Consider the following 9,048-nt stretch of genomic DNA (forward strand, 5'->3'; position numbering starts at 1 on the left):
AATGTTGGCATACTGTGGGGCCATGCGGGTACCCATAGCAGTGCTGCTGACTTGAAGGTATACATTGTCCCCAAATCTGGTATGAGTGAGGACAAAGTCACAAAGTTCAGCCACCAGGTTTGCCGTGACATTATCGGGGATACTGTTCCTGACGGCTCGTAGTCCATCTTTGTGTGGAATGTTGGTGTAGAGGGCTTTTTGGCCTGCTGCTTTTCTGTCTGGGAGGTTTTTGTCAGCCCTGGCACACAAAAAGGGCATCATTGCGAGCGCCCACGAAGGCAAGATGAATTTTTGCCTGCCATGCTCAGCTTGACTTGCTTCCTCACCCCATTCCTGCCTTAGATCCTGGGTCGCCTGGTGGCTGAAGTTGGTCCATTGTCTCAAGCGGTGCCAGAGCCTGACACAGTGCCCCGGGCCGCCTTTGCTCTGCACATGCCGGCCGTGCACATTTGCAAATACTTTAAAGCTCCTGTCAGTAAGTTCTGGGGACAGTTGCTCACCTTCAGAGGAAGCTCCTTAAAATTGGCCTGTCTCACCCAGTGGTACATTGACCTCTGTTCAGACTGAGTCAAAAGGGGGTGGGGCTCGCCACTGTGGCCGCCGCTGCTGTGAGGGTGGCCACTGTTGCGGATGAAGCCATCCTGGAAGCACCTTCCACCTAGCCACCCACTGAAAATCGTGTAGGGTGTAAGGTGTGGGTAGAAGAACACTAGGAGGGGGCCTCCCCCTTCCCCCACCATTCGCCATCCCATACCCGGTGCTACACCCAGTGGGGCAAAAAGAAAATACGGCCATATCGGAAGAGTCAGTTGCATTCTTTATGGTTACCCTGCCATTCCCCTCGGGTCTGACCTGCTCTCCAGCTCAGCCACCACTGAAAATTGAAACACAAAACAGTAGAGCCGTACAAGGCTTCAAAGCCCACCAGGCCCAACCGCTCTTCTAATACGGCAGAAAAGCCGAACTTCTCCTGACTAGGTAGGGACGTCCTAGTGCCCCACAAGAAGTGGAAGGCCATCGTGTTCAGTCTCAGTAGCACTCGTGGAGCAGGGGGAAATACCTGGCTGAGGAAATTCCCCACAGATGGGTCTTGAGCATCACAACTTTGTAGGTAATGACAAGGTCCACTTACGCCACCGGCTGAGCCACTCCTCACAGGCCAGCAACCATTTCTCCCAGTTCGCGTTCCCCACCTCAACCCCAACCGAACGCTAGAAGGCCCAGCCATCAACCTGCCCACTCTTGCAGCCCTCCTCTTCCACCCTGACTGATAGGGAGGATTATTAAGCCTCCCTCCCTTAGGCCCTTCAGCATCCCTGGGGAAAGACACCGCCCAAGTGACTTTGGGCCAGTAGGTCAACCAATAGGGCTGCCTCCCAGGCCAGGCTGCAGCCCAGCTTCAGGACTCAGAGGAAATGGAGCTCACATCCCTACCTACAGGACTCCAGGCACGGCCAGGCTTCTGGATCAAACATCCCCTCTTGTGCTCAAGTCACAACAGCTAGCGGGCAAAAGACAGGCTTTCATGGCATTGGAGAAAGCAAGATAGAGCCTTGGAAGAGCCCTTCTATCTGCAGCAGGATTAGCCTGTGTCAGTGATTAATGAGGTGGATCTAGTTGTAGATTGTTATTCATTCCGCACCTTGACAATTCACACAGTCCCTTTCCCACTCAAATCCCCAGCACCTCAGTGATCCTGGTAGCAGGGGTTGGGGCCTGAGATTTTCAGGGTCCTTTTTACCCTCCACCTGGAGTGAACTCAGCTTTTCCCCCATCCCAGACTATCCATGAAATAACAACAGGAGCATAAAGAAAGAGGGGAGGGAACATCTCACGGCCAGGGCTGGATGTGCCCAGGGCCCCCTGCTTGTCCATTGTTTCCATGGAATTTGGCCCCCTGCTTTGCACAAGGGACAGAGAAAGATCTTGCTGTTCCTGTGTCTGTGCAAAGAAAATTGTGCTTCTGTATGAAAGAGAGGAGGGAAATGGCCCCATGGTGGGACAGTATTCTCAGGATTAAGACCTAAGAACTCAGGCTGAGAACTGATTTAACTCCACTCATCTGGGATTTAACAAATTGTCTTCCATGGAGCAGGGCCAGTTCCAGTGTTTTTGCCACCCCAAGTGGAAAAAAAATAAAAAGCTGCAATCAATGGCAGCTCAACCTCTGCTGCTTTTGGCCAAAAGTCCTTCCCTCTGAGAGGGACGAAATGCTGCTGAAGCCTCCCCTTTCCATTGGCCGCCCCAGGCACCTGCTTGCTGGGCTGGTGCCTGGAGCCGGCCCTGCCATGGAGACACTGGGAAGATGGGGGAATCAGGAAAACACCACGGATTCATTTATGTTGTAAGTGAAGAATAACAAAAACAGTTCTGGTTTAAAATCACTTTTCCCTGACTGGGAATTGAACCCAGGCCTTGGCAGTGAAAGTGCCAAATCCTAACCACTAGACCACCAGGGAGGGGCAGATATTGTTTTTCTTCTCACTTATGTTACACTTTCTTAGGCTACTTTCTATCCAATTTCTGAAGTTGTTCCATTGTCCATTCCCTGAGGGGCTAAGAGCAGAGAGTGCAGGAATCCCTGTATTCAGGGTCACAACCTGAGCCCAACTCAAGCTACTGAAACAAACACAAATGATGCTTCCTCCAGCAGGATCACAGAGCCACACAAAGAAAACCCATGAGGAACAATCCTCCTTTGCCTTCATTTACCCCATTGCAACCCTCTCAGCAGCCAACTCTTGTGGGAAGGACAGTGAGCCGATAGGAGCTCTGGCATAGAGACCAAGGGAGGGGTGTTGCACCCCTTCAGTGAGAGCTGGTCACATTCTGACTCTGGAGGAGGAGGGAAAGGCGATGGCCACATGATGGGGCCAGTATGTACCACAACATGGTTCTTTTATGTGGGATGACTCTGAACATTGACCGATCTCCACTCCCTTGGATTTGAAGAGATGTTTAGTTGGGCACTTAGCAGGCTGAAGCAATTTTATGGATTGTGACACTACGATTGAAGGGTTATTTAATGTTGTAGAAATTGTTAAAAACACTGAGCTTAAACTGGAACTGCCTGTTGTTAAAGGTTGGTTTCCCCACGTCAGTTCCATAAGCTCTGCTAGAAACACCCTGGGTTCTCTCCTGCCTCGGTGGGAACTGCAGGGAATCGTCCCCTGCTGCCCTTGGCTCCAGGCTGGTTTTTCTGGGGAGGGGGCGTGGAATTGATTTGTTTGCTGTTGAGAAGGGAGCCGGGCCAGTTCTCAGGGAATGAGAACCCCCAGCATCTTCCCAGCCCAGCCCAGGCTGCTGCCCTGTCCCAGCCTCTGTTCCCCTGGGGACCCTGCGTGTTTGACTCTAGAGCAGGCCGGGAGCAGCAGCTGAGGCAGAGAACAGCCTGGGCCAGGCAGATAAGAAGGAGTTTAGCAAGCAAAAAAGGTAAAATGGCAGGGGAGTATTACCTAGGACTCGACGGCATTTCTCCATTGGTCTGTCTGCTTGGGGGCAGGGACAATAACACGTCCTGCTGCATTCGTTATTTCAAAGGGAGGTTTAGGATTTTCATTCTCACACACGGTGCACAAAGCAGGACTCAACCTTTGCTGTAAACTAAACAAGCTGCTCACAGATTCTGGCAGCCACAATGAGCATTTGGGTGAGAGCTCAGACCTGCCCCTGTCCCAGAGGGAGGGGGTCATCTGTGAGGGGACTGGACCACTGACCTACCTGCTCCTAATTCCCAAACTTTCAGTAACTCTATTATCAGTGTCTGTGAGTGCAATTTAAACCATAAGAAAAACCACCCTGGGCTACACCAAAGGCCCATCTAGCTCTGAAACTTCTCTTCTGACAGTAGCCAATAGCAGGTGCCCCAACATCCAGCCAACAAGGCACCACTGGGAGTTGAACCCAGAATCTCCTGTTTACAAAACAGACGCGTTAACCAGCTAAGCCATGGTGCCTGTGTGTGGCTAAAACACTCTGTCTGCCCACACCTGACTCCCTGCCATCGCCACCAGGGCCTGACAAGCTTTGCTTGTGTTTGGATTTTGCAAAGCAGAGGAGCAGGTGAGGTTTTCCTTGCAAGGTGTGTGTGTGTGTGTGTGTGTGTGTGTGTGTGTGTGTGTGTGTGTGTGTGTGTGTGTGTGTGTGTGTGTGTGTGTGTGTGTGTGTGTGTGTGTGTGTGTGTGTGTGTGTGTGTGTGTGTGAGAGAGAGAGAGAGAGAGAGAGAGAGAGAGGATCTTTGGCCAGGTCTGCACTACAAAGTTGTTTCAGCAGAATGATATTGCTCTGGTGTGTGAAAAACACACAACGCTACCTCGGTCGGCAGCTTGTGGCTGGTGCACACACTGCAATGCCACGTCTGGCGACAAAACTGCCCTGATTTGCTGACAAAATAAAACAACTTCGATGAGAGGTCTAGAGCTTTTTGCAGCAAACTTCAAGTGACAGAGTGTTAGTGTAGACGCTGCTGTTCATTATATCACCATAACTGGCCTCCTCCACTATCCCACAATGCCCGCTGTGAACTCACCTGCCCTGCATTCCTGCTAATGATCCCTGGGCCCCTCCCCTTTCATAGCTCTGGGAAGTTCTGACAGCTGAGCCTGCTGCTCTGCTCCGGCAGCCAGGAGCAAATCACTGCTGTGGATGCTGCTCTCTCCCGCACTGTGAACACAGAGCAGGATGGCGGGAACTTCCTTACATTGGGGGGGGCACCGGCATCCAAACTGTGATGCCTTCATGACACCTCTTCCCTCCACGAGGCTCTTACCTTCTAAACAGGGATGTCTGTTTTCTAGTAAAATCACTAAAAGGGAAGGAGAAAACTCAAAAGAGGTTCCTCCTGGCGCTCACGTACCTGAACCCAAATACTCTCTCAGTCCTCAAAGAGAGACCTGGAGAAGGAGACTTGCTAAGGCAAAGCCACAAGGGTCTCTGAGGTTTCCCTGGCCCCTCACCCCTCTCCTGCCTGCCTGATGTCAGCATCTCTCTGTGAGGTCACCACCTCCCCACCAATAGTCTGAGGTCCTGCAAAAGTCCTTTGTGATGTCACTGCCACACCCCTCCCTTGCTGTGCTAATGTCCTGCCCCTGGCCAGGCACTTTGGAGGTTTGAGCTACTCCCTGTGGATCACCCCACTCAAGGAGCGTTCGTTCTAGGAAGCAAGCCGGCTAGACAGTAAAACATCAGACGCTGCTCCCAATGCTACACTCAGTTTTTCAGAAATTAGTAAAATTTATGGCCAGAAGGGACCATTAGAGCATCTAATCTGACCCCCTGCATATCACAGGCCTCCTGTATGACACAATAGCTACTTTTGGAGCAAACACATCGCAGAAAGGCAGCTAGTCTTCATTGAATGACATCAAGAGATGGAGGATCCACCACGCTCCTTGGTAGCTTGTTCCTGTGGTGAAACATCCTCGCTGTTGAATATTTGTGCCTTAGTTGTAATATGAATTTGTCTCTTTTCACCTTCCAGCCAGTGGGTCTTGTTATGCCTTTCTCTGCTCGATTAAAGAGCCCTTTAATACCCAATCTTTTCTCTCCATTAAGGCCCTTCAACACTTCAGTGAAGTCACTTTTCATTCATGAAGGACCCCCCGCCGCCGAATTGCCACCGAAGACCCAGAGCTGAAGAATCTCCGGGGGCCCAGGCCCCACGAGAGTTTTCCAGAGCCCCCAGAGTTAGTGAAGAACCCCACTCCAGGAGCCCCAAAACACTCTTGTGGGGGGCCCTGTGGGGACCAGGGCAAATTGCCCCACTTATCCCCCGGGCAGCCCTGATGGGTCCTGGAGCTACTGATATTTCAGGACTCCTGTGAGACCCTCAGCTGGTTGGTTTGTACTCTGCTCTCATTGCTTCCCTCTCGGGACTCTCTCTTCTTCTCCCTCTCTGCTGCTCTCCTCCCCTAGACACTGAACCCAGCCCTTGCTGCTGCCAACACCAACTGAAAGAAGAGCCTATAAGCCCCCTGCCTGAGGGGAGGCCAATGCATGTGGGGGGCCATAAGCAATATGATATTTTCTGTCTTATTCTCTATCCCTTTCTTAATGATTCCCAAGATTCTCTTTGCTTTTTTGACCGTTGTTGCACACTGAGTGGATGTTCTCAGAGAACTATCCGCAGTGACTCCAAGATCTCTCTTGAGTGGCAACAACTATTTTTGGCCTCGTCATTTTATATGTATAGTTGGGATTATGTTTTCCAATGTGCATCACTTTGCATTTATCAACAAATCTGTCATTTTGTTGCCCGTTCACCCAGTTTTGTGAGATCTTTTTGTAACTCTTCGCAGGCTGCTTTGGACTTAACTTTCCTGAGTATTTTTGGATCATATGGAAATTTAGCCACCTCGCTGTTTACCCCTTTTTCCAGATCCTTTATGAATATGTTGAATAGCACTTATCCCTGATGCCCTGGGGAGCACCACTATTGACCTCTCTCCATTTTGAAAACTGACCATTTATTCCTACCTTGTAACCAGTTATTTACCCATGAGAGGACCTTCCCTCTCATCCCATGAGAGTGTAATAGAGCAGAATAGGGCTTCCTTGGAAGGGGGAGTGAACTGAGAATATATCAGGGGGTCGTGCACATTTACTGTCCTGGTGAAAAAGTGTGTCTGATACTCAGTCTTTGCTGCTCCTGCCGGCTGTGACTGCTGAGGACATTTTCCTTCTCTACTCCAGGGTCTCTCTTCTGCCAGAGTCTCAAAAAGTCAGGCCCCCTGCAGACTATGGCAGAGCAGTTTGGTAATAGGCTGCAGGACTCACCACGTAAGAATGTAGCTGCTGTAGCACCTTGACTATCCATGTGCCAAATCCTGCAGCCTTGGCAGCCCTGGATAACCTCCCACTGATGGTGATGGGAATTGAGCCTTTGTAACTAGCTGCTGGTACCTGAGGTCTCAGCTATGGATTAAACTGGTGGCAAACATAGCTTCAGCCAAAGAAGTGAAGGATGTAAGTGAAAGAGCAAAGCCGGCCATCCGGGGAGCTGCTGCAGTCCCATCACCACAGCTGGAAGGGAGAAGAGGAAAAACTCCCTAAAGTGCTGGGAGCAGCCCCGAGAAAAGGAAGTTTGTCAGTGAGATCAGTAGCAATAACTATGAAATGAAGGAGTGCTTTGTCCTCTGTGCCGACATGGTTGAATTGTGTTACTGTACTGTGAGAATAAGCTTTAAAATATCCTGCTGTAATTTCAGGATGGGCCTGTAACCATAATCAGTATCTGTGGGAAGTGGCCTCTAGATAGTGATCTTTGGGAAGAGCTGGCTGAAGAGCCTTCCTACTCACCAGAAGATCCTGGCTTGGCCTGCCAGTTCTTCCTTGCTGAACCTGGCTTTTCTGTCAGGCTCCTTTCTTTTATTTCTTCTCATGAAAAGAAAAGACCTCACTGCACAATCCTTGTTCAAAACACAGAGACCCTTCCTTGCAACTAAGTCTTGTGGAAAGTGTTAAGTGGTAAATCTGGAGCTGATGGAAAGGTTACCATGACTCAAGTTGAGCTGAAGCTGCTGTGAGTGAAACACAGAGCACTAATCAGTATCTGATCATGGCAGCTTGTGGGAGAAGTGCATGTTAGAAGCCCTCTGTCAGCTCAGGTGTGGCTTTCCATGCACAGAGAGCCAGACAGCAAAAAGTCTGCAAGTCTTGAAGGAAATGGGGAATGTCTGTACTTTGGAATTTGAAGGTGTAGTCTTGGACCATCAAGTGTAGTGGTTGCAAAGGCTCTTTTGGGGAAGGCACCATGGCTTAGCTGGCTAAAGCGCCTGTTTAGTAAACAGGAGATCCTGGGTTCAACTCCCAGTGGTGCCTTGCTCCATAGCTTTCATCTCCTTTGCTCACATTTTCCTGTGTCTTTCTAGGAAACAGAAGAGACCTCCCTTGACAATCCAAGTAATTGCTTGTGAAGGAAAAGGCTTCTTTCCAGCAGAGCGTTGGAGAGAATCAAATCCTCAGTCTGGAGTTGATCAAAAGGCTATTGGCATTGGCAAGGAGGTTGCTCCAGCTGCAATTTGCTGTGACAGGAGACCCTGTGTCATGCGCCCATGCAATTCGCTGGGGATATCTATGCACAGAGCCCCTTCTAGAGGGTTCTCTGCAGGGCTTGCAGGAAATGGAGAATTACTGTCCTTTCACCTTTCATGTTATTGTTGATGAAAAATGGAGCAGTTCGGGGAGAAGTCCCAGAGCATGGCACCATGGCAGAGCTTGCCAAGAGAGCTGCTGGATAAAGAGCAGATTCAGGATCCAGCATCCAGTGCTGCCTTGCTGAATGTGCCTCCTCTTGTCCCCTTTTGGTCAATCTTTTTTGTTAACGGAGAAGCCCGACTCTGGCTAGCCATACAAATGCTTGCAAAAGAAACGGGTCTTTTTGCTGACAACTGTCAAAAGGAGGCTTTGGATAAACATGGAAACAAGGTCAAGGTCACTGTAACTCATCTTGCATGTGCAGCTGTTGAAGCTACAAGGCAGGGCACTAAGCACAGTATTACCATGGCTGGTCACAGCAGGATCTCTGTGTGGTGGGATCCGTGGGGTACAATCCCAAACTGTGGAACTGCTCTGTCCTCTTATCTCTCCAGCCTGGGCTGTGTCTTACAATGCTGCACTAGTGACAAGCAGCAAAACCCCCTCCATGTGCTGTGATCACTCAGCCAACAACATGCAGCAATGCACCCAACTAAGTTGCATGAATGCTCTATAAGCCACTCCTCAATTATACATAGAGAGACACCAGCATATCTCCTCAGCCTTGCACCTCAGAAATGTACCATCTTACACTGCTCAAAACCTCTTGAAAAGTGCAAGCTCATTAATTAATTCACCGCTTCCTCAAAAAGAAAGTGAACATGCACCAGCCTTTTTAATCTGAGCAGCTTTCCCAAGCACTTTGGACAATTTCACAAGTAAGTATAAAACATTAAAATAAGTTTATTAACTACAGAAAGATAGATTGGAAGTGATTATAAGTGTTAGGCAGAGAGGTCAAAGTTGGTTACGTAAATGAAAATAGAATCTTAGTGTGACATTCTAGACCTTTGG

General features: G+C 49.6%; 3 non-coding genes across 3 annotated transcripts; 1 reads left to right on the plus strand and 2 right to left on the minus strand.

The window, feature by feature from the left end:
• Window positions 1–2,387: 2,387 nt before the first annotated feature.
• Window positions 2,388–2,459, minus strand: TRNAE-UUC. Its single transcript has one exon. It is a non-coding gene; the product is annotated as a tRNA-Glu (tRNA).
• Window positions 2,460–3,882: 1,423 nt separating this feature from the next.
• Window positions 3,883–3,956, minus strand: TRNAT-UGU. Its single transcript has one exon. It is a non-coding gene; the product is annotated as a tRNA-Thr (tRNA).
• A 3,788-nt stretch (window positions 3,957–7,744) lies between these two features.
• On the plus strand, window positions 7,745–7,818 carry TRNAT-AGU. The gene has a single exon. It is a non-coding gene; the product is annotated as a tRNA-Thr (tRNA).
• Window positions 7,819–9,048: the final 1,230 nt, after the last annotated feature.

This window comes from Mauremys reevesii, unplaced genomic scaffold (assembly GCF_016161935.1).
Source record: "Mauremys reevesii isolate NIE-2019 unplaced genomic scaffold, ASM1616193v1 Contig4, whole genome shotgun sequence".
Taxonomy (NCBI): Eukaryota; Metazoa; Chordata; order Testudines; family Geoemydidae; genus Mauremys; species Mauremys reevesii.